The sequence below is a fragment of the Pipistrellus hanaki genome (assembly GCF_964339955.1).
Source record: "Pipistrellus hanaki genome assembly, chromosome: 2".
NCBI classification, from domain to species: domain Eukaryota; kingdom Metazoa; phylum Chordata; class Mammalia; order Chiroptera; family Vespertilionidae; genus Pipistrellus; species Pipistrellus hanaki.
The window spans coordinates 13,536,397-13,563,168 of record NC_140504.1 but is presented as its reverse complement, the minus strand read 5'-3'; positions in this window follow the sequence as shown (position 1 = coordinate 13,563,168).

Genomic DNA, 26,772 nt, shown 5'->3' with positions numbered 1-26,772 from the left:
GAGCTTTAACAACTGATGACAGTTTATAAGTCTGCAGTGTTCCACTTCTTTGATTTTAACAGATCTTGTAGAGCAGTCCATATCCTAGAAAATTAGCCATTGAATTCATTTTGGGAAGCACGTACCCTGAGAAATGTATATTCAGACCAGTGAAGATCAATGATTTAAAGTAAAAAGATGAAGAAATATCAACATTCAAGCTCTTAAAACAAGCCTTTTAATTAGAAAAGGATGTTAAATAGGGCAAAACTTTAAAGTAGTAAAATAGAACTCATTTTTAACATATTTGCAATTAAACTTATTTCTTTTTTGATTATTCCTTAGATACCCTCTGTGGCACTTATAAGGCAATCCTAATGATTTAGTGCTAGTTTTGAAGTTTAAGGTAACCATTACTATGTTTTTTATTGCAGTTTTTAAAGTTCCTATGTGTTGCTTATAAAATCTGAACAGCTATTTCCTTCTTTAAATTAATACGTGTCTTTTAAATATATTTATTATTGATTTATAACAACTCATCTTCTAGATTGTAAAAAGTATGTTTAAAATACAATAAAGTATTAAGTAAACTTTATATTTAGAACTCTAGTGCTTATAATAAGGGCCTGAGGATTTTTATACATTACATTTAATAAATCTAAATGAACAGGAGTGCTCTCTAGAGACAGAATATGTAACCTAAACATTGTTGACAAAATAATGATTTTTTTTGTCATTCTTTTGAGGTTCATTTTAATATATTTAAGTAGAATTCAATGAGTGCCTGCTACCTGGCAACACTGATAACTGAGGTATGGCCATAATATATTATTTTTCTTCAATCAAAAAATTCTCTACAGGGGAAAACTCTTTTGCTTATATTGCATTTTCAGAAAATGCATGAATACATCCATTTCAAAAAGGTAAATGGGATTTGTACTTTAAATGACTTGTACCACTAATAAATATAGAGATATAACTATATTTATGGTCACAAAGCGGTGTTAGGGTTTTATCCAGGATGTCTATTATATAAGAAAGAACTTTTTGGGTTTAGCAGAATGGTTGACCTAATGAATGAAGCACAATGCCCCTAGGAGTTTCAGGAGTGACTATTTTATAGAAGGCATAGGGCCCTTCTCCAGCATAGGAGTCAATATGTGTTAACCTTCTACTCCTCAATACCTCAACCATCCTCCTCCATATCCTAATATCTTTCAAAATTCATCAGAACCATTCTTTTTTTAAAATATATATATATATTTTATTGATTTTGTACAGAGAGGAAGGGAGAGAGATAGAGAGTTAGAAACATCGATGACAGAGAGTCATCGATCAGCTGCCTCTTGCACACCCCCTACTGAGGATATGCCTGCAACCAAGGTACATGCCCTTGACCGGAATCGAACCGGGGACCCTTCAGTCCCCAAGCCGACGCTCTATCCATTGAGCCAAACCGGTTTCGGCCAGAACCATTCTTAAGGCCATTCATATGGAGGGGTTGCATACTGTGGGGTTAACAAATGTGAAGAATTTATAATTCTATCATTTCTTTATTTGCCTAAGATATTTAATGAGTTCAATTATGCCCTAGCATTTAGTTATATTTGCATGTAGCTTCCTCAAGTTTTAGATTTACTTTTATACATCTGGGCCATTACATGTGCCATTTTTCTTGTCTATAATGACTTTTTCCTTGTTCTTTACTTAGATTAATTTGCTTTCAGGTTTTAGACTGTTTGAATTCAATGAAGCCTTCTCAAACCGCTTATCCTGTACAGTATTGCTTTAAATGCTTCTCTTCTCTGTTTACAGATGATTCTTTGCTATAAGTCTACTTCTTGAAATGAATTATGATTTTTATTTTACTTACCTGTCCTATCATCATATTCTCTACAACAGTTGATTTTCAATTGTTCTGCATTTAAAAGAATTTACTCCATATCTCAGAGAATTCTCCAAAGTATTTATACCTGGTAGATGTAGACCTTTGCATGGATCTCATTTGCATGTAGTTTTAAGGGGTTGCATCATTTATGTGGTTTATATGCTATTTCATTAAACTAATATTTATTGAAGAAGTATATGTGCCACAAACTATGCTGGGCATTAAAGGGAAAGTTAGGATGGCATAAAAAGAGACTATGACAAACTTCTGCTTTTGAACATGACAGAGCAGCTGATACAATAACCCTCTAACTGAAAAAAAGTAAGTAAAAATTTACCCCTGCCTCTCCTCCCCCCACAAAAAAAAGCACTCTTTTGATTGGAGAAAGCAATCAAGGCAGCCAAGAGACTGTAGACAGAAAATACAGTGAGTAGAGAGAATAGAAGTCAAGTGGGAGTTTTCATCTTTGTACTTGAATTGGAAAGACTGTGATTAAAGTTTAGACTTTGAAAGTGGCTACGAGTTGATGGTGCAAAATGCCAGACAGACGAGAATTAGAAAAAAAAAAAAATGAGTTTGAACTAAGCATACACCTTTCCTGAAGAGATTTTGCAGCCCCTAAATGATATTTATATTTACAAACAAGTGCATGTGTAATATATATTATATGTAATATCTATAATAATGAAAGCATAGTATGCTAATTAGACTGGACATCCTTCTGGACAACCTTCCAGATGAAACCAGGACTATGAGGGAAGCCTGAGTCCTGGTGCCAGAGGGAATCTACTGCCAGCAGCTGGGGAAGGAAGGCCTACTTTTGCACGAATTTTGTGCATCAGGCCTCTAGTCTACACTAATAAAAGAGAAATATGCAAATTGAGCATCACTCCACGATGGCCACCAGCCAATCAGGAGTGAGTATGCAAATTAATCCACTAAAGATGGTGGCGGCCCATCCCCCAGCTGCTCTGGGCCTCTGGGCAGCACATATGCAGGCATGGAGCAGCTGGGTGGGGCAGGACACCTACTATGAAGGGGAGGGCAGGGGGCGAAGGGAGTTATAGGAGCCACTCTCTGGCTGGAGCAAAGACTGAAGGCTCTGGTCTGAGCAAAGATGGAAGGCGGTGGCCAGAGCAAAGGCTTGGGTCCCAGGTGCCAGAGGAAAACCGGTGTTGGCAGCCAGGGGAAGGAAGGTTTATTGCATGAATCTTTGTGCAACAGGCCTCTAGTGTGTGTGTGTGGGTGTATGTGTGTGTGTGTGTGTGTGTATATATATATATATATATATATATATATATATATATAAATACATGCATGTATATGTACATAGATGTCTGTCCTGATACAACTGGGACTGCTTAAAAAGAATGAGCAGAGACAAGGTCAATGTGAGGCTCCTGAGGTGGCAGCTCTGTGTCTGCGGAAGTGGAGCCTCATTAACACTGCGCACTTTTTACTGAGATTCCTTGGAAGAAGAGTAAACATGAAGTCTGTCCAGGCCCACCAACAAATGAAAAGAAAAGATCCCACTTGGTCAGTGTCATCTATACGCACATATGTTTGTCCAGAAAAATCTAGTGGTGTGGTTAAAACCTGACGTTAACAGATCACAATTTTAAATGGATGAAGGTAAAATACAAAACATTTCAACAAGAACGCTTTATTTTTCACAAGTCTATGTTCAGAAATATATTCAAGCACACCAAAGTAAAATGGTAATGTCTTCCTTAAAGAAAAAAAGAAAAGAAAAAACAATACACGCACACAAAACTTGGAGGGAAGGCAGGAAGGATATAAGGCCCAAAGTAATTACAGATGGAATTCTTCAGGCAAAAACATACAGATCGTATATGGAACTAGTTATTACTTTTCATCCCTCCCAACAAAAACCACGGGGTGGGAGGATAAAGCTCGGTAATGAATGTCACAGAAAGCCTTTCTCTGAACGGACAATTCTGGGAGGGAGCGATGATCCGCGGATGTCTTGGACAAATTGAGTTCTTAAAATCGGCGTGAGAAAAGCTCTGGAGATCTCCCTTCCTCTTGTCCCATCTCTCTCTGACTTTTCCTTCCTCAGTCCTCTTTATCCCAACACACATACTGCCTGTACCCTGTCCTGTTTCTCACTGCGTTTTTGAGGTAACATAAAAGATAATAATATTCTTTGGAACAAAGCAAAAGGAAATGGCTTTTGATTTACTATGTAAAAGGCAGAGGGAAGTTGAAAGTCACTCAGAGGTTTATATTTTAGAATAGCATAGATATAATGATGGCCCTCTAACCAGGAAAGCAAGCACGCCCAACCTCTTTACTTCAAAATGTTAATGAAAATATAGGTCATACCGTTTGCCATTTTACAAATAATGATATGCAAGTTGGAGAGTAGAATCCTTTCAGAGATATAGAATTCAAAAATCCTCAATCCTTGTCTGTCTGACAGAAATACTTCTTTTCCATGAGCCACTGTGTTTAAACCTCTGATAAATGATGTTTAATTGCAAGATAAAACAATGATCTTGCAACAGAACTCTTATTGGCTTAGTGCCATTTAAAATGAAAGTCATGATTTTAAATTAACTGTGATTTTTAGGCACCCCTCAAGATTTATTTTTGAATAAGTTCCTTCACTTTATCTTTTATACCATAGTATACTGCTATGCTATGTATATGTACAAAGCAATGAGCTAAAAAGTAAAAACTTCTTAGTGAAAAAAATAAAAACTTCTTACTAATATTTCTCAGTATATTACTACTGCAAGTGCTTGTTTGTGTTAACACTTTCATTTTATTTTTGTTACACAAAGCAGAAAATACAATATAGAAATAAATGGACCATCATATGTATTTTTCTCCAAATACAACATTTAGAGGCTCAGAAACTTTTATTGTGCTGCCTACCTAATGTGCTCAGAGTAATCTTTATATTACAGTGTTGCTTAATCTCCCACTGTTTTAGGCATTAACAGCTATATTAATTAATCAATGGCAGCAAACTATGGTGTCTTTGTGTAACTGTACTTTTTTAATAGAGGATCATAAGATCGCAGTGTTGTATTAAGTAAAACAAAGAACAATTTATGACTGTTGTTACCACATATTCTTGTTGCTTTATTTATTTGTTTTAAGTTAAATCAATAGCACGTATTTCATACCAATTTTTGTTTTTAGTCTTTAAATTAAATTAATGACATGGTGTTTCCCCATTGAATCTCCTCTAATGCAAATGTGGCAGCTCAGTATAATATATTGTTCATTCATTATGAAAATAAAGTGAATATCTCTAATTTATACAAGTACAATGATGGATTCATTTTAATCATTGCTAAGGTGTTTTGAGCCAAAAGTATATAAAATATTTAGAAAAGTTGACAATATACTGCATATATATATCTGCATATGTAATATCTATAGTGGGAAAATTCTTAACAAAAATGAGCCTTGGATATATGTACAAAGTGAATCAGATGAGTAAAGTTTTCTGGAGATGAGCAATTTCCCCCTGGAAAGTAACTGTAAATGTTTCAGGACAGCAGGGTAGTATGGACGTACGTAGAAAAGATGATTAACTAAGTCACTTGCTGTCCTGGATAAAATTAATTTGCTTTACTGTGAAAGCTATTTATTCTCAGTCTGTGAATGATTCAGATTCCTGACAGGGTCAAATACATATCTGCCAGCTCATGAGTCAACCCTACATTAAAGTATTTATGAAGGATAAAAGTAAATCCATTATCATTTATTTCTCAAGTTCTTTTGAAGGCAGTTAAGTAGATTAAACTGAAAACATGGAAGAATTGAGGCTGCAAATAAAAAATGTTATATGCTTGTTAATATTTAAACATCAAATTGTAATCAAAAATTTTTTTAACTTTTTTGTTTTGTTAATTCTCACCCAAGGATATTTTTCCATTGATTTTTCAGAGAGAGTGGAAGGGAGATGGAGAGACAGAGAGAAACATCAATGTGAAAGAGACACAATTATTGACTGCCTCCTGTATGCACCCTGACTAGGGCCAGGAAACCTGCAATCAATGTACCTGCCCTTAACCAGAACTGAACCTGATACCCTTCAGTCCCTGGTCCTATGTTTTCTATACTGAGCCAAACTGGCTAGAGCAAAACTTTTATTGAATTTAAAGACATTTCCAATTTTTGGTTATAATGGCTGACATTGAAAATAGATATGTGATATCTATATCTTCATAACTATAAATAATGAGGCTTACGGTTCAATTATTGTTGTTGTTATTATCTATCTATCTCTATCTCTATCTCTATCTCTATCTCTATCTCTATCTCTATCTCTATCTCTATCTCTATCTATATCTATATCTATATCTATATCTATATCTATATCTATATCTATATAAGCCTAAGCAACTGAATGACTGGTCAGCCAGTCACTATGATGCTTAATGACCTCCAGGGGGCAGATGCTCAATGAAGGAGTCTATACCTGGTGATTAGTGTGCTCCCACAACGGGAGTGCCACTCAGATTGCTGATGGACACCAGACACAGGGCTCACTGCTGGCTACTGCAGCCTGGAGACTGCAGTGGAGCAGTGATGAGCCTACCTAGCAGTGGCAGCAAGCACAGCAGGGCCAGGATGAGCAGGAGCAGCAGGCATCATGGGATTGCCAGCTTTAGCCTGATCCCCACAAGCCACAGCAAGGGATCCCACCAGTGCACAAATATGTGCACTGGGCCACTAGCACATATATAAAAGGCTAATATGGTAAATGTCCTTCCCATTGTCTGACAGGTTGCTATGATGCACACTGATCACCAGGGGGGCAGGCACTCAATGCAGGCGCTGCCATGATGTGCACAGAGAAATGGCACCATAGACCAGGCACCAACAAAGCAACACTTGGCTCTCCTAAGTGAAACACAAGCCCCATCACCATCCTAGAGTGACAGCCTACCAAATTATAGCCTACGCTGCCATGGCACAAAATGCGGCCAGCAGCCCATCCCAGCCCACAGACAGTGGCTGTGGGCACTGGGTAATGACATCATGTTTTTGTTGACATTCTGAAGCCTAAATTGTCAACAGAATATGTCTAAAGAACAGTCATCAACAAGTCTATCAGTACTGGTAGAAACTACCTTCATAGGGAAAATGAGGTAAATGAAAATGCAATTATCAAATACAGTTGTGGTAGAATGACTGTTACATGTTAATTTTTCCTATCCCTAAATTTACCCGATGAAAAACCATCTGTTGGAAAATTTACTTGATGTTGTAGCAAAGTCAAAATTTGTCCAAATGATATAAATTTTTCAGAAAACCCAGCATATTTGTGACACCCACCAGCCAATCAGTAGTGAGTATGAAAATTAACTCAACAAAGATGGCAGGTTAATTTGCATACATATGCACCTAGTAGCAGGGGCAGGATGCTTGCGTCATCACCATGGTGACAACTCAGGCATTCAACACCACCCAGCTGCTCCCAGCTTCTGGGCAGTGTGGGAAAGCAGAGAGGCAGCTCCAGCTAGAGCTAAGGCAGTGCCAGCAGCCAGGGGAAGGAAGGCCCATTCTTGCATGAATCTGCATGCATCAGCCTCTAGTTGCTAATATTGATCCAGAGACCTGGCCTGTGACACACACTATCAATAACACTGGGCACTAGTAGTCTTTATTTCCTGTCAATAAAACTATACAGGCACCCCATCAAACTGCTTTCCAAAAACATCAAAAAATATCAGAGCTACTGGAGGCTTCACTCAGCTGGAATGGGTTCCTGTGGCATCATCTGGTTTATGGACATTTGAGCACTGGTGCACACCCCTATTCTAGGAACAGAAAAATCATTCTAAACGGAACCAACCCAACTGTACCAGGGATATCCTGCCCCATCCGAGGATAGGGACTGGATTTGCACTGACTGGTGGAACAGCCCAGGAATTTACCAGTCCCTGAATGGGACCCAGTGGTTGTGTGACACAGACCTTTGGCCATGCCTTCTGCCTGGGAGGCTGGGTCGCTGCACCCTGGGTCTCACCTGGGCACAGGGGAGAATCTGGCTCCACAGTAACAACAAATGAGAAGAGCTGTCCTCCCAGAGAGAAGGGTCATGGACATGATTACTGCCTCACCAAAGAGGCACCTGTGCCATTACCCAAACAGAATGCTGTGTGTTCCCACACAGTGAATCCACTAATGCTGTGGTCGTCAAACTGCAGCTCGTGAGCCACATGCGGCTCTTTGGCACCTTGAGTGTGGCTCTTCCACAAAATACCACAGCCTGGGCGAGTTTATTTGGAAGAAGTGGTATTAGGAGAAGTGTAAGTTTAAAAAATTTGGCTCTCCAAAGAAATTTCAATCGTTGTACTGCTGATATTTGGCTCCGTTGACTAATGAGTTTGCCGACCACTGCGCTATGTATCATCTTTATTCAATTCCATGAGGGAACAAGTCAAGACCTGGAGCTAGTTGGTTACCAGCCCACAGGACTTAATAAACCAGTGTTTTGGATGATGAGGTTCTTGGTAGAAAAAGTGGTCACTAATTTTGGGAATCCTTATCTTAACTTGTGTTTTCTTTGCATGTGCCTAGATTGTTGCTGTGCCATTTGCCTCCAAGGCAGCCAGGTAGCCGCCAAACAAGCCACGTCCACCTCCATGGTAATGACAGCTCTTGCTGAACTGCATAGGGCACGCTTCAGAGGAGGGGATGTGAGTGACCCTGTAGGAGCCAATCTCCAGGAGTGCCGTGTTGGAGAAGGCCATCAAAAGACCTTGAACTCCTGGTGAACCTGGAGCTGTACCCCGGCAATTACAGGCTCCCAGCTACTGCCCCTTGTCCTGGGAACGTGCATTCTACCCTCTGTTCCCACACGAGGAGAAGCCACTTCAAAGACGCCCTCTTGTGCCATCCAGCCCACCTGGACAGTGAATGTGTCAAACCCCGGCAAGGTTTCTAGATAAACGCCAATCTGGTGGGCAGGTGCAGAGAGCTACCCTTCTTCTCGAAAGTTCCCTTGCTTATTAAAACGGCCCTTACCTATCTGGAGCGCTCTGCCTCTCTCTTAGACTTCCCCCTGCCTTCTGTGTGCAGAAGCCAGTCTCAAAATTCCCCTGGAGAACCACCCAGGATGCGAACCACCAGACACAGAGGAGACCTGGCAATGCACTGAGCTCCAGGGCAGCTCCCAGAGGGGTGGAGTGAGGCTCCAGGATCCTATGACACAAGCACTCTGCCAGTCTCGCCAGATCTCTGGGCTTCCACGTGGCAGGCCTGGGAGTCCTGGGATGAGAAATCCCTGGTTCCTGACCCTCCTCCTGCAGGGTAAGAAGGCTGGCTCCAACCACTGAGCTTGCAAGCTTTGATATTCATGGATTCCACCAAAGGCCTCAGGACTCGGGGTCACTGCACCCCGTATGTCGGAGGCCTGGCCAGGGACGGAATGCAGCCTGGGAAGGGCTGTGCAGGAGGATCTGCTGGGGGCCTGCATATGGCAGTGCAGGGCCCATGCTCGGGTTGCAAATCTGCAAACTTCCAGAAGCCCAAAAGCCATGGGCAACAATTTGGGCTAACGGTGCAGAAGCCTTCTGGAGCGCCAGTCCCATGTCTGCATGGGTTGAAGGCCTCAGTAACATGAACTCATATTGCATCTCTTAGGGCCAGTCTTTCCTGCAGCAGCCCAAGAGGGTCTGATATTTGCTCCCAGGAGACCTTTGCTGACCATTCCTGGAGACTTTATCCTGAAGAGCAACCTCAGGGCTTCCTTCTTCCCTCTTCTTCCCTCCTTCCCTCTCTCGATCTCATCTCATCTCATCTCATCCCATCCATCACTATCAATAGGTATGCAAATAGAGACAGGTATATAGATAGAGATGTAGATAAATAAGAGATATTTCTTTTAAGGAATTGTCTTATGTGATCATAGAAACCAACAAGTCCCAAATCTGCAGGGTAGGCAGAGATCCAGGCAAGAGTTGATGTTGCAACTTAATTCTGCAAACAGTCTCTGGTTAGAATTCCCTCCTCCCCAGGGAATCCCAGTCTGTTTCCTCTTAAGACCTTCCACAGATAACAGTGGCCCACACACAGTATGGAGGGTAATGAGCTTTACTCAAAGTCTACTGGTTTAAATTTAATTTTATCTAAAAATTAACTTTACATACAATTTTAAACCAAATATTTGTCTACTGTGGCTTACCCAATCTGACACATAAAATTAGCTATCACAGTCTCCTAAAATCTGACACTGGCTGCATATATGTTTTCAGTTTTGCTGTCGCATTGTTTCACTTTATCAATGTTTTATACAGATGATTTATTATATAATTTTATATTTGAAATCTATATAATTTTATTAACCAGTGTCACAATAAATTTAATAAACAATTATAAGATATGGCTCACACAAGCAATTTTTAAATCACATGGAAGATTTCAATCTTTAATACATAAAGCACTGATAAGCATTATGAAACACATTATATAATGATACTGTAAATACCTATCTTATACTTTTCAAAATAAGGGCATACATATTGTTGTGACTTTGTAAAACAAAAAGACAACATTTTAAAACAGTATATAGAACAGTTGATTAACTTTTATAAGGCTGTTGTAGAGTCCTCTAAGAATTGGAGCTTGCCATGATGGGAAGATTGTGAAGAAAATGTTGTAGAGACAGACAATTTAGAATGGGGTGGTCATTAGAGAAAATAAAACAGTGTGGAATTATGGAAAGGATACTGTGATAGCTTTATAAATACCAATCAAATATTACATGAAACTGTGCAAAATGTTTTGCCAAAGCAATATGTTTATAAGAATTTTCTTCAACTTGCAGAATAGAATAAAACCAGTGAGCGAGCAAGAGAGAGAGAGCTTACAAATGTTTTTCAGAAATGTACAACTTTATGTGTACTAAATTGAGGACAGACCCCTGATGCAAAGTATCTTCTAAAAATAGCACTCCCAGATAATCCATGTATAAATCTAATATTAAATGCCAATTCTCAGTGTTAAAAAATTCAGACTTTGCGCAGCACATAATTTAAGTTAATTTGCTTCTCTAACATCTATAACAAAATCTCACTGGTAGAATCATCAGTGACTTATTGGCAATATAAAATAATTGAAGTTATCAACATATAAAATTAAAGGAGAAGGTTTAAATGATAGAATTATAGTACATGCCAGCAATTTCTCAAAGTGAATTACCCAAATATAATTGAATATCTCTGCTGTGTTCTAAAGTTCAACAGCCTGAGCTGTTATTGAATTATGCATGCATTAATAAGACACTGCATACCAAAAGGGGGAAAATCTCAGAAATGGTTTAAAATCTATACGGGCTTGAAATCTATTAATGGTGTCTAGGAAATTATATGCTCCATTTTCTGTTACAGTCACTTCCAGATGCATCAACCAAAATGTAGGAAACTAAAAAATACTACACATTTGCATATCACCATATTAATTTCAGCACTGAACTCTGAAGTTAAACCTCATTTTTTTTTTTTATATTTGTGCTTCAACATAATTGACTTTTTACATGTCTGCCTTCAATAGGGTTTTATATTTTAACAAGTAAATTTGAATTGTTTAAGATTGTCTTTCATATAGTTACGTCAATAGATAATCTAGTATGGAGAACATTTAAGGTATGACTTTTTGAAGGGTTATCTATATATGTAAAAAGCCAGTGGCCATAAGGACCATAAAGACCTAACAAATGGTAGCTATGATGCCCACTATGGCCACTGAACCGCCTGATCAGGGGGTGGAGCTGGCTGGCCAATCTCTAGGCTCTTCCCCACAGCCAGCCTGCCCCTGATCAGACTCTCCCACTCTAATCAAAAGCAGGCCACTGGCCAAACACCCCCTCCCTTTCCCCAGGTCAGCCCACCCCAGATCAGCCCATCCCACCACTATAGGCCTACAGCCCCTCCCCCTGGCTGCTCCATCCCTGACTGAACTCCCCACCCCAAAAGGGGGCAGGGCCAGCTGGACTACCACCAACAGCCTCTCCTGATGGCTGGCCCCCACCTCCAATCAGCCCTCCAACCCCAATCAGGGGCAATACACACCAGCTAATTGCCCATGGCCCTTTCCCCCAGTCAACCCAGACCTGATTGGGCCCGATCAGGGAGGGCCGGTTAGCAAACCTCCCACCATCTCCTCCTCCCTACAGGCCCTGCACCAATCTGCAGGGCCAGCCATACCCCACCCATACACAAATTTGTGTACTGAGCCTATAGTGTTTCTATAAAAGAGGTGGAGCATAAATGGTATAAAATGATGTTTATAGTCTCCCTTTCTGCAATTGCAATGAAATAAGTATTGCTCAGTTGTGAGTCATCCCCACCAATAAATGTACCAATTTAATATGTTTTCTGCTTAAAAAAATATAGTGACTTATCTTAAATACCATGTATTCATAGGATTTGGGCATAAGAGAGGACATACCCTAAAAGACAGAGAGATATGAAGAAAACAACTGAAAATTTTTAAAAAAAAGCACACACACACACACACACACACACACACACACACACACCCCTCTAATTCTAAAAATTTAGAGATACACAGTTTTTTTCATGGGTGCATGTTTTTTTTCTCTCAAATTCTTAGACATGAGACAGTATTCCCAAACAACAGGTTGAGAAGACACATATGTACTTGGAATTGTCTGCAAACCAACTAGATAGCTCAGTCACACATGCATTCACATAAATATGTTTGTGTTTAAACATTTCAAAGCTTTTAAAAATAAATGTGAATCTGACCAATATTCTGCTGAATTTGAGATGCAAGTTAATTGTATGAACATTACGGAATGCAATTTCTGATTTGCATTGTAATGGTTAAGTTTGAAAATGAAGCTGCTTGCTTAAAACATATATTAATGAATCAGAAAATTTTCTGACATAATACATGTTGGCATAATATATCCTCATTGTTTTAAAAGGATAGGTTTATAGGAGTTATAATGAAAACTTTTACTCATGTTTCTTATCTCTTCTGATCTTTACTAGTATACACATTCAAAGCAGCCATCCTCAACCCATATGATAATTTTTCATATAATGTATCTCTATATTTCTGGATTATCTGATTGAAAGGCTAGTTTATGATTAGGTATTTTATACATAACCTGATGAGAGCTGCAAGGTATTTTAAATCTTTTCACCAACAATTTCATCCTCGTCATTCCTCACATTTAAAACAGAGTATGTGTTAAATTGATCATCTTTACAGTATATCTATGTAAAACTGATTAGTAACTGAGTTTAAGTAATATTATACAATTAATCATTTCTTTTACTTCTCTTTACTTTTCTGTTTAGCTGTAGTCTCATTATTTTTACTTACATGATTTCTATATAAACTATATGGTCATCATTACTTTTATGTAAGTAAACAATTCTAGCACTTGCCTCTCAACAATGTGTTTAAATGTTCAAACACCTGAGTTCTATTTGTTTTTTCCCTAAAGACCCTGCCTGGAAACCACAGCCCGCAGACTGCTATTTAGATCATATTGCTCTTTGGGTCTGTAACATGGGAATTCAGGAGTGGGTTTTTAATGTAATCATTTTAGGATTTACAATAATATATTTCCTGCATAGATCCACTCTCACATGAATCCCTTGCTTTTATGTTTTTTATTATTTTTTTTCTTTAGACTTCACTGGAACACATGCTTATTTAGCTCCATTAATTTCTTTAAAAAGGTAAGAGATTTATTAAGAGATTTATAACTGAGCAAAGTTTGTTTTTAAAAGCCATAAGTCATCATGGATGTGTCATGGGAGTGTGAAAGACAGCTTTATGTGCATCCCTGTTTTCGTAGTCCAGAAATTATGACTCATCTTGGTTTTTGTTCAACAAACTTAAATTTTACATGCTTTCAGTATTGTCACTTTTCACCTGGATACTCTTATGATTAATTATAAAAATAACAAAACATCTGAGAAAAACAAGTTTTGAGAGCCTCAGGGCACTTCCTGGAAATAGGAGGCAAAACTAATTTGCTGTTGAATGAGTAAGTATTTAAACAGATAAAAATAAATTAGCAAATGGCATTAAGTCCTGCTGTTCTCTTACTAGGAGACAAAAGATAAATTTTTAAAAAAGTAATACTTTTATATAATACTAGAGGCCTGGTGCATGAAATTCATGCCTGGGGAGAAGGGTGTCTCTCAGCCCAGCCTGCACCCTCTCCAATCTGAGACATCCCTCTCACAATCCAGGATTGCTGGCTCCCAACCACTTTGCCTGCCTGCCTGCCTGATTACCCCTAACCACTCCCCTGCCAGACTGTTTGGCACCTAACTGCTCCCTTGCCAACCCAATTGCCCCTAACTTTCCTCCTCTACCAGCCTGGTTGCCCCCAACTGCCCTCCCATGCTGGCCCGGTCACCCCTAACTGCCCTCTTCTCCTGGCCTGATCAACCACAACTTCCCTCCCCTCCTGGTCATCTTGTGATGGCCATCTTGTGTCCTCATGGGGGCAGCCATCCTGTGTGTTGGAATGATGGTCAAGTAGCATATTACCTCTTCATTAGATAGGATGCTATTTATATATATTTTTTAAAATCTGTGCATACTGATAGCGTCCCAATGATAAGACCAATTCAATGGCCAGTGTGATGGTAAAACCCTGTATGTGTGTGTGTTGTGTGTGTTAAAAAATGAGAGAATTACAAAGCCAGTGTTATTGTTCCTAACAATTTACCCACATTGTGTTAATCAGCTTAACAATAACCCACAACCTTCGGACCAACTAATTTACCCACATTGTATAGGATCATGGGCTTACAATACTGAACAAAATGGAGCTTCTTTCAGATAAGACAAAGTTCAAATAAGTATTTTTCATTATTTAAATAAATAATTATATAAAATGCTTAAAAATGAAAATCAGGACTCTTATAACAAGGCTCAAATTAACCCCGTGGGTCTCTATGAGAGAGTTTTTCAGTGATATAAAGCATAATTAAGTTTCAAAGGTACAAAAGGGACTATAGAGTCAAGAAACTATGAAAGGTCCAAGGGTAAAAAGAATGGCAGACACAGTACACTGAAAATCAGGAGATGGAACTAGAAAGAAAAGTAGGGCCAGGCGCTAACCTTGATGTCTATTTCAAGGATGAAAATTTGCTTGAAGAGCAATAAATTACATTTTTTTTTAGTAGAGTAAAAGATATTTTTATATGCACAATGTAAAGTATTTTCAATCATATTTATATCTACCTTATTGCACTAATAGTTTGATAAATTCTCTATCCCTTCTTATATTTATTGAAGGTATACTCTTTTATGAACTCATTTGTATGTGTTAGAGAAAACTGAAATTTCATTAGTCAGCTGTTAGGATGGGAATGCAGAACCAGAAATTTTCTCAGTCCTTTCCTATCACTGCAGCTATATATTTTCTTGACATGAATGCAGCTGAAAATTAGGATAAAGGGAAACAGAAATATGGAAACCTCCTGAAATAATTAGTGACAGCTACCACAGACTTCAGAATTCCAAAGTAAAATGACTTCCCATCTAGAATTTTATATCTAACTCTAGCCATGCATTATTATAAATATTTTTTAGAAATTTAAGGGCACACCAATTATAGCTCTCAAGAACCCTTTTCTAAGAAAGCTGTAAGAAAATATTCTTCACCAAATGGATAAAAAAAGAGAGGGAGAAGAAAATTGTGGGATTTGTGGACAAAGAACGCAACCGGTCTATATTAACAAAATACAGAAGAGTTGTAACTAAGAAGAAACATAGAACTAATAAATTATTTAGTGTTTTTATTTTATATAAGGAAAGAAGTGTTCCAATTTTACAACTTAATGGACGTTTTAGATTAATGAATGTTTATATGCAAGGAAAGATCTAAAAATACAAGTAAATTATTAATTATGGGTAAAAGTATATAATATAGGATTAATAAATATAATCATAAATGACGGTTTAAACTATCTTTATAAAAATAATAATAACAATAACACTGACTATTGTTTCAAATTAACTTTCTAGTATAAAGATATTTGAAGGGAAGAAAAATATATCATATCTCTGGTGGCTTATGGAAGTGATACTATAACATACCTACATTTTCTTCTATAAGGTTTAGGCCCTTGATAGCATTGAAAAAGTTAAGAATCAAGTGATACCATAATAATTCCATTAAATAAATGAAAGTAAGTAGCATAAGAAAAACACAATAAAATGTTTTGACGTTAGTGATTCATGAATTTAAATATTATGTGGAAGAGACTATTTCTGTAATAAGCCTTATAATAACTTTTGACTATTTAAATTAGGGGTGTCGAACTCAATCAGAGAAGGGGCCAAAATCTAAAATCCAGCCTAAATCGCGGACCGAATGGTTTACTGAACAGTCATAAACTGACAATGTCATAAACTGACAGCGGAGTGCAGTGATGACAGCGCGGTGCGGGCCACATTGCAAGGCCTGGCGGGCTGGATTTGGCCTGCGGGCCTTGTGTTTGACACATGTGATTTAAATAGTATGCACTTAAGACTTTGATTTTCAAATTTAAATGAAAAAGAAAATATTTAATATGTGTCACTTCTTCACATGTTCAATACGTGTAGGAAACTATTATCTCTACATATTTATAAAATAAGAAATAAGAAAGACTGATAGAAAAATCAAATAAAAAAAGAAAAGAAAAAGAAGTCTCAGGCATTGAGTGTCTTATTTAATTGATTCTATGTTATTTAAATAAAGTATTAATTATAAAATGTGAATTAAAATGAAAGTCGCTGAGTTGTTTCTCAAGCTGGCAGAGATTTATGGCTTGATAATTTAATGTATTTAGGCACATACATATACATATGCATATATATATGTATACTCTATTTCCATTGATTTTGAATACATAGGAATAGAAATTAGCTGCTAAAATGCTTATTGAAAATTGTTTTTCTATTGCTTTGCACTAATTACCTTCATAACATTAGGTGGGAATTAGTTTGATTAGTTTGATGAAATGTTCTGATTGAGACGCCTCAGGTATAAATCAAAATTGACTTAATTTAATTTCCATTCTGTGATTTGATTAGAATCATTGCAGCTAAACTTATGCAGATGGGCTAGAATTGATGATGTTTTCTTTTTTTATTACTTGAATTTCATTTTTGAAAAACCTAATCACTAAAAAGTATTAAGTGACATTTAAAGAGCATAATTTTCATATACCTGACTTAACTCCATGATTTATTTGAAGAATATTTTCTAACGCAGTAATTTTTTTAAGTTTGAAATTTTGGCCTTCCATCTGGGTACCCAGTGTTCTAAAAATTAGTATTTTTTTCATTTCATAAGAAGTTTTAAAGACTAGCTTCCAATGAAAACTATTAAAATATTTTTACCCCCAAAGAACGTAAAATAGAAAATGATCAAGAAGAGAAAATACTCATATAACCATTGGGATTTTTAGGGACATCTTTCCCTAAGCCATAGGCTAACATGTTTATGGATACTAATATTCATTAGAAGTTTCTGACAAAAATGTACCTATAACAATAAACACAAACATGGTGGCTTAAAACAAAACAAATTTGCTTTCTCAGAGTTCTGGAGTTCTGAATCTAAAGTCAATATCACTACTGGGTGGACATGGGCATGTCAGAGTTGCCTTGCTCCCTTCAGAGGCTATGTGGGAGAATCCTCCGTTGCCTATTCCAGCTCTCCTGTTGTCTCCTGGAATTCCTTGGCTTGTGGTGCATCACTCTAATTCACCAAGGTCAGTATCTTCAAGTCTATGCATTCCTCCCTCTTCACATTAACTTCTCTGTGTGCAAAGTCTTTCTCAGCTGCTATCTTACATAGATATGCGTATGATATAGTGCCCATCAGGGTAATCCAGGTAAACTTCTCCATCTCAAAATCATTAACTTAATCATATCTCCAAAGACCCACTGTTGTGCCATATAAATTAACAGTTAGAACTACACAATTCTATCTGAATACCAATATATAATTTGTTTTGACCAAAACAGTGCTAAGCTACAAAAGGTTTAGAAGAGCAAAGGCCTCTGACCAGTAGTGCTGGGTGTTCACACCATGCTTCTAATTTATGAAGATTATTCATAAAATTATATGTATAGTGTAACAAATATTAATAAACTATCAATTGAAGCATTTGCCACCTGTAAGTTACATTACTTAGTCTTTCTTAGGTGAGCAAATAACAAAGGTTTATAAAATATAGTCCTTTTCTTTTAACAAGTGTCCAAAGTAATATGTAAAATGTTAAAATTTGAATTAAAAAATCATTGAAATGTGCAAAAATTTAGATCATATGTGCTATGGAAATGTAAAAAAAAAAAAAAAATACCAATGGATGCATGAAGTGTTCATAATAGAGAAAGCATTCCAATTTGTCCTTGGAATGTATAATCAAAGTTAAAAAATGTTTTTGTAGCCAGGACCGGTTTGGCTCAGTGGATAGAGCGTCGGCCTGCGGACTGAAAGGTCCCGGATTCGATTCCGGTCAAAGGCATGTACCTTGGTTGCGGGCGCATCCCCAGTAGGGGGTGTGCAAGAGGCAGCTGATCGATGATTCTCTCTCATCGATGTTTCTAACTCTCTATCCCTCTCTCTTCCTCTCTGTGAAAAATCAATAAAATATATTAAAAAAAAAGAAAAAAAAGAAAAATGTTTTTGTAGGACAAATGGTTTTTTGAACAAGTAGTAAAATAAAACTGTATGTAAAATAGAAATTTAATTTAAAAATATCATAAAAATAAAAAATAATTTCCATTTATGCAAAACAAAAATATAAGCAAGGGTTAAAAGTGTATGTTCAATATACATTTAAGAAGTCACATTATGTATTCATAGATTATAACTCAATATAAATTAAGGATTTTTATAGAAGGCCTGAAATTATTCTCAAACTTTTGAAATAGATACCATGAAAGATCAACATTAAATTAACTCATAAAATATCCATTGATTTCACATGCAAAGAAAGCATGGTTGGCATGTTAGCATATGGAACAGGAAAGGAAAACTCAAAATTTGGAAAACATTTCTGATTTAAGGAGAACAATGCATTAATCTTTACTATAATTTTATTGTTTTTACCGTAGTTTATATAATTTAACTCAAATATTTTTAATTTAAATTCTTTATTGTTTAAAGTATTACAAATGTCTCCTTTTTCCCCCCTGGCCACTTCCACCCTCCAGCACATGGCATCACCCCCTACTGTCTATGTCCATGAGCTATGCTTGTATGTATATATACAAGTCCTTTGGTTGATCTCTTATCGCCTCTCCCCTGCCTGTCCTCTGAGGTTAGATGGACTGTTCAATGCTTCTATGTTTTTGGATCTATTTTTGTTCATCAGTCTATGTTGTTCATTATATTCCACAAATGAGTGAGATCATGCAATATTTATCTTTCTCAGACTGGCTTATTTCACTCAATATAATGCCCTGTAGGTCCATCCATGCTGTTGCAAATGATATGAGTTACATTTTGTTTTTACAGCAGCTTTCAATTTCATTATGTAGATATACTACTCTTTTTAATCTGCTTATCTGCTGATGGGCACTTAGGCTGTTTCCAAATCCTAGCTATGGTAAATTGTGCTGCTATGAACATAGGGGTGCATATATCCTTTCTGATTGGTATTTCTTGGAATCTATGGGTCAAATGGGAGTTCCATTTTTAGTGTTTTGAGGAAACTCCATACTGTTCTCCACAGTGGCTATACCAGTCTGCATTCCCACCAGCAGTGCAAAAGGGTTTATTTTTCTCCACTTCCTCTCCAGCACTTATTCTTTGTTGATTTGTTGATGATAGCCATTCTGACAGGTGTGCAGAGGTACCTCATTGTCGTTTTGATTTGCATCTCTCAGACAATTAGTGACTTTGAGTATGTTTTTATATGTCACTTGGCCTTCTGTAAGTCCTCTTGCGAAAGTATCTATTTAGGTCCTTTGCCCATTTTTTTCATTGGATTGGTTACCTTCCTTTTGTTAAGTTGGATAAGTTCCCTATAAATTTCGGAGATCAAACCCTTATTGGAAATAACATTGGCAAATGTTTTCCTATGCAGTGCTCTCTCTTGTTGTTTTGTTGATGGCTTCTTTTGCTGTGCAGAAACTTTTTATTCTGATGTAGTCCCGTTTGTTTACTTTTTCCTTAGTTTCCATTGACCAAAGTGCTAAGTAGGCAAATATATTGCTACAAAATATGCCTGATATTTTGCTGTTTATGGATTCTTCAAAGATTTTTTATGGTTTCCTGTCTTACATTTAAGTCCTTTATCCATTTGGAGTTTATTTTTGTGTATGGTGTCAGTTGGTGGTCTAGTTTTTTTCCCCCCTCTCTTTTGCATGTCTCTGTCCAATTTTACAAGCATAATTTATTGAAGAGACTGTCTTAACTCCATTGTATGCTTTTGCTTCCTTTGTCAAATATGAATTGAGCATAATAGCTTGGACCGATTACTGGGTTCTCTGTTCTGTTCCACTGGTCTATATGTCTGTTCTTGTGCCAGTACCAGGCAATTTTGAGAACAGTGGGTTTTTAATATAGCTTGATATGTGGTATTGTGATTCCTCCTACTTTGTTCTTCTTTCTCAGGATTTATGTGGCTATTTGAGGTGTGTTTTTTTGTTATTGTTGTTTTATTTTGTTTTGTTTTTGTTTGTTTTTTATTACAGATGAATTTTTGGAGAATTAGTTCTAGGACTTTGAAATATGCCATTGGTCTTTTAATGGGGATTGCATTGAATCTATACATTGCTTCGGGTAGTATGAACATTTTAATGATGTGATTCTATAAAGCTCTCATATAAAGCTCTTGCTGGCGCCAATCATATGTCTTTTAATTTTATAATACTATATTATACTAGAGGCCTGGTGCATGAATTTGTGCATAGGTGGGGTCCTTCAGGGTGGCTTGCAGGGATCAGGCTGAAACTGGCAGTCCAATGCCACCTACCACTCCTGCCTGCCACTCCCACTCATCCCAGCCCTGCTGAGCCTGCCATGGGCTCACACCCAGTCAGTTCCAATTAGGAGAGGCTCGTGCCCCCAGAGTGATGCTCACCTGCCATGAGCCCTGCATCTGGCACCTGTCCCAAGGGGTGTAGTGATGGGGGCCAGTAAGCAATTGGCCCTGTGGGCAGGCAGTGAGACATCTTTACTGGCCTGGGATCTGGATCCATCCTGCTGACGTTCGAGCTGGTTGTCTGGAGCCACCGGATGGCTGCTTTTATATCCTTTCTTGTGAAGCATCTAGGGAGGAGAAGCAGGCATGGTGCCCGAGGCTGACTTCCAGGAGGCTGGCAGCACTGTCAGGATCATGCTCACAGCACCCGTCATTGGTCCCTGGCCCATTCTCTGGAAATTGGACCTGGAGGACTCCTGAAGGAGGGAGTGTCTGCCTCCTGCCGGGATGGGTTGGTTACTGAGCAGCACTACTGCTGTGGGAGCACACTGACCACCAGGGGGAAGCTCTCGCATTGAGCGCCTGCCTCCTCGTGGTCAGTGTGTGTCATACTGACTGGCTGTTCGCCCGTCTAGTAGTAGTTTGGTCGTTCAGTCATTTGGTCGCTTAGGCTGTTATACATATACTGGAGGCACAGTGCATAAAATTCATGCAGGGGAGTGGGGGGGTCCCTCACCCTGGCCTGCACCCTGTTGCAATCCGGGATCCCTTGGGGGAGGTCCGATTGCCAGTTTAGAACTGATCCCATAGGAATCCCTAAGGGATTGGGCCTAAACTGGCAGTCAGACATTCCTCTCACAATCTGGCACCAAGGGCTTCTAACTGCTCGCCTGCCTGCCTCTCTGCCTGCCTGCCTGATTGCCCCTAACCACTTGTCTGCCTGTCTGATCGCCCCTAACCACCTCTGCCTTGGCTCCCACCACTGTGGCTTCATCTGGAAGGACATCTGGAATGACATCGGGAAGGTCTAATTAATATATTACACTTTTATTATTATAGATAAATTTACTATTTTGACATATACTTTTTTTTTTGCAGTAATGAAATTACCACACAAATGTTTCATCAGTCAGCTTCCTTTCAATGTGCACAAGTCCATGCACTGAGCCACTAGTTTGATATATAAATAGAAAAGCAATCATAATATTTAGGACAGTTTCAACCTATTACACAGAAAAGCTAGAAGGAGTACAGGGAAATGTACACTTATTAAGCTCTTTGGTAAGTGCTTAACATTCAATTAGGAATACAATTTATTCAAAGGTAAACACTTTTTATATTATATAGACTTTAAGTAAAACTTCAAAACCAAAAACTGTAATTCACAAATATTTTACAGGAATGCCATGAAGTAATAGAGTGGAAACTTTATTTATAAATAGAAAAGCTTGATTTATTTATAGGAAACTTTATCTATTTATAGAAACTTGATCTATAAATTCCATAAATAAGAATTTCAAAATATGTCAAGTGCCTAAAAACCATGATGGTGGGTGCTTGTGGAGTGAGCTGGATCTGGAGTCAGAAGTTTTGATTATATATATTTCTAGCTCTGCCACCTGACAGGTGATATGGAATCTCTATATCTACGTTTGAAATCATGTGCATTTTTTTCTCCATATAACTGAGAATTTAAAGGTTTACACCTATTGAAAGGCTCATTGAAAGGATTTAGCAAAAAGCCTATTACACAATGGGATCTTAATAACAGTACACTGACTTGAATTATAGGTCATCTCTATTGCGTCTATATGTTTGGCTTTCCCATTAGGTAGAAAGACATCTACTTTACAATCTGATATATATTTTAAATAACATTTACTCACTACTGTGCTATATGCTAAAGTGTATAAATATCCTGTCATTATACTTATTGAAGTGTGCTTCAAAAGAAGTTAATTAAATTTTACAGTGAAGTACCTTATATTATCAGGACTTTGACATGCTTAATGTATATGGTGTGAAAAATATATCAAGGATCCTTTTTATTATATGATTATTAACTCATTGGAATTAGATGAAAGAAAAAATTACAGTCCCTCTTCTTACTTGAGTTTTTGTTTTCTTCACAATGTAGGAAGAATTAACAGAGAGTGTCAGGTTCGGGAAAATGAAACACAATTAATTTGTGTCTAGATGTGCTTCCTGTTTTCTGCTTTCATGGCCGAAGGTTAGACACAGTCTTGACAGATGCAGTTGCTTGCCTGTGGTTAATGTTTTAATGGATTTCTCTGCTAAACAAATTTCCTTGTCAAATAGATACAATATCACCAGAAAATTAATTTATTTGTTATATTACAAATGAGGATTTCTGAAATCTAGATATTTGCCTGAGGTTGTTTTAGTTTCTTTCCTTTGTAGGAAACCTCAGTATTTTTTGTCTTTAACACCTTGAATGTTCATCTATGTCATCATTTCTTGCTGTTTTCTTCTTTTATGATAAATCAGACTTACTAGAACTCTGGTGACTAACGTTTCTCAAAACACGATAGGTGCAAGCTGCAGCTAGATGTGAATGCGTTTTAAATTGATTTGTGAATCAATTTGAGATGTTGAAAAACTCTTTACAACATTATGGAACTTTAAATTATCCATTAAATTTTCTGTAAAGTGTGCACGGATTTTAGCAGGGAGTTCTCTGCTATATAACTGATATATATATATATATATATATATATATATATATATATATATATATATATATATATATATATATGGCATTCACTTCTAGAGTTTCCCATGAAATCGTTGAGTATTGTGAGAGATTTGGTGGCTCCCTTATAACAGACAAAAAAAACCACATCTGCCTTAAATATTTGTCACAAATGAAGAGCACAGTTGCATTTTATTTGCACTATGGGACTCACCAATAAGCCAGGAAAATAATATCTATAAGGGAGTTCCCAAATTTTGGAAGGAGGAAAATGACTGAGAGCTGGAGAGTATTTCCTGGGAATTTGTATAGAAGTAGTGACTTCTATAACCAGTTGCACTTTTGGATGTGGATTCACCTCAGTGCTCAAGGGGGAAAAAAGATTTGTAGCTACAGTCATTAGTAGAAAGGAATAGGTGGTCTGTCTAGTGAGGAGAAAGTGGCTCCTTCCCAGGAATGATAACTTCATCAATAATAGACAATGATACCATTGTAAGCTATACATATGTCTAATCACTATGCTGTACACCTGAAACTAATGTACTAGTAGATGCAAACTTTAGTTTTAGAAAAAGTTAGAACAATAATATTAATGAATTCTGTGAAAATAATCTTTAACAAACAAGAGCAGGAAACTTATATAAAACTCATTAATTTTGTCTTTAAAACCATATGACCCCAAATAGGTAACATGTCCATGTTAATCCAACAATGTATTGGCTAGAACTATGCATTTCCTATGAAAAAATCAAGGAGCTCCTTTTGTGGAGTGGGCAACATTTTTTTCTCAATGGAGTGACTGTTTACATCCACTGTGATGCAGGCACCATACAGTTCATTACAAATGATAGAGATTCAATGGATAAGAGTCCAAAAGACTTCTTAATTTAACAAAAGTTAAGTTAGTCTCTTGCCCAGATGGTGTAGCTCAGTGGTTGAGCATCGACTTATGAACCAGGAGGTCCCAGTTTGATTCCTAGTCAGGGCACATGCCCAGGTTGCCAGCTCCATTCCCAGCAGGAGGCATGCAGGAGGCAGCCAATCAATGATTCTCTCTCATAATGATGTCTCTGTCTTTCTCTCCTCCCATCCTCTCTGAAATAAAATAAAAAAAATAGATATTTTAAAAAAAAGATTATTCTTAACATGGCTCTCAAATTATGGGATTTAACAAAATTGTATTTACATCCCAGGAACTTTGTTTGTAAACAAATATACAGTTAGCCTAGTCCACATTTTCAAAGACATACATTCCTTCTCTTTTTCTTGATATATAGGAAAGAAACATGGTTCTCCATTGCATTTGACAATAAAAGAGCACATTAGAATAGTTTTCGTAAAACTGAAACTGGTTTATTATTTTGTAGCTGGTATAGTTCACATATATAAGAAAATAAATTGTCTAATACCCAAAGTGTGGAGGATGAAAATTGAGGTCAGTTCAGTCTTAGTATGAAACTAAGAGCCCTTATGGTAGCAGACAGTGGGTAAGGACATTTGATCATGGATATTAGAACAGCTGACAGTTTGGAAACTGCTGAAGGAAGATAAATGAAGCTACGAGGTAGTATATAAAGCCCATATTTTTACCCAGTGAAAATGTAAAGTGGAAGGCATTCCCTCAAACCAGAATACTGAGCATGATGCAACATTATAAGAAGAGTGCCTTGGTTTCTTTGCCAACAGGGAACTATTATTATTGCTATCATCACCTTCCTTTCTAAGGAGAAAGTCATACAGAGATAGGCTCAAATTTGAGAAAGAAACAAAAGGAAATTTTAATAACACATAACATTGACTGGTGTGCACATGCGCTTTATTCAATAATTCGCAGATATCCCCAGTAATAGGATACCTTTTCACTGTTCTAGTATACTTAAGGGCTTAGAAAAGGAAAAAAAAAAGTGACAAATAGGCATCCAGACATAAAATTCTATTTTCAATTTATTTTTGAATGCTAATACTGATAAATGCAATGACCATAAAGTTTGGGGAAATCTCATTAGAAACATGGCTGGACTGCTTAACTGCTGAATACGGTGGGAATGCCGGATCCATTAAGTGTTTAAAGGTATTTAAATATATTATGTATTCAGATTTTAGAGTTTCACTTTCCAACCTCAGCAAATGCTTTCTGTAATGAATTTTAATACTCTTATGTTTCTCTGCTGCTTTAATTGAGTTGTCTAGGGAGGTCATAATCTGTTTATAAATATGGAGCCTTTGTGCCTGTTCAGAACCACCAGTGCATGAGGAAAAGCCAAAATGAAAACACAATTTCATTTGTCAAGCATGCTTTTTTAATAACCCATGAATATTGAAAGAGAAATGTAATCTTATTTTAAAACAAATGAGCAATTACAATTAATTTCCCATTGTTTTAATCTGGCATTTCGATGCTTTCTGTGGGGTTATAGTTAAAATTTGACCTCTTAAAAGTGTTTTCAAATATAATTCAGATGTTATCAGAAATGAAGAACACAAGGTATTTTGGAAAACTATAAAATTAGCCAAATGAAAATTTCCAGATGTTTGAAGCTTATGTATGTAATGTAATACATACAACACATACACAGGGTTAGGCAAAAGTGGGTTTACAGTTGTGAGCATGCAAAACCGTTTATTCTTGTATTACTTATTAATTATTGCATTATTTTCCATAAGAACACTCTAAACCTACTTTTGCCCAACCCTGCATCCTGCAGGGTGTGTGTGTGTGTGTGTGTGTGTGTGTGTGTGTGTGTTAACTAGAGGCTTACTTTTTATTAAGATTATGAATACCTTTTTATCTACAAGGCTATCATTGTCCCATCTCATGTTCCTTTAAATGAACTTGCTTTGGTCATAAACATCTCATCTGGATATTACATTTGATACTGGTGATGTATTTCTAAAATTGTTGCAAACTACTTTCCATTTCAACTGCTTACTACTCTTTTGTAAGGCGCCCTGTTCTCTGGGGCCCACCATCATCTCATTTCAGCTGCTTCAATTTCAACCCTGTCTCCATGGATTGATATTAGAGATTGAAATTTTCCTTGCTGTTGGAATTTATTATTTGATATAATTTGTTAGTATTTATAAACTGCCCTCATTTTTAACTTTAACGCATCCATTGGCTCCTTCTTTGCCAAGTTATCTGTGTCACTCTCCTTTTTTCCCATTTATTTGATAGGAAAGAAAAAGTAATATATTATTCATATCTGTAATATTTTTAAAATCCTTAGGACATATGGTTGCAAACAGGTTAGCCTTAGTTTATAAGCTAGAAATTACAT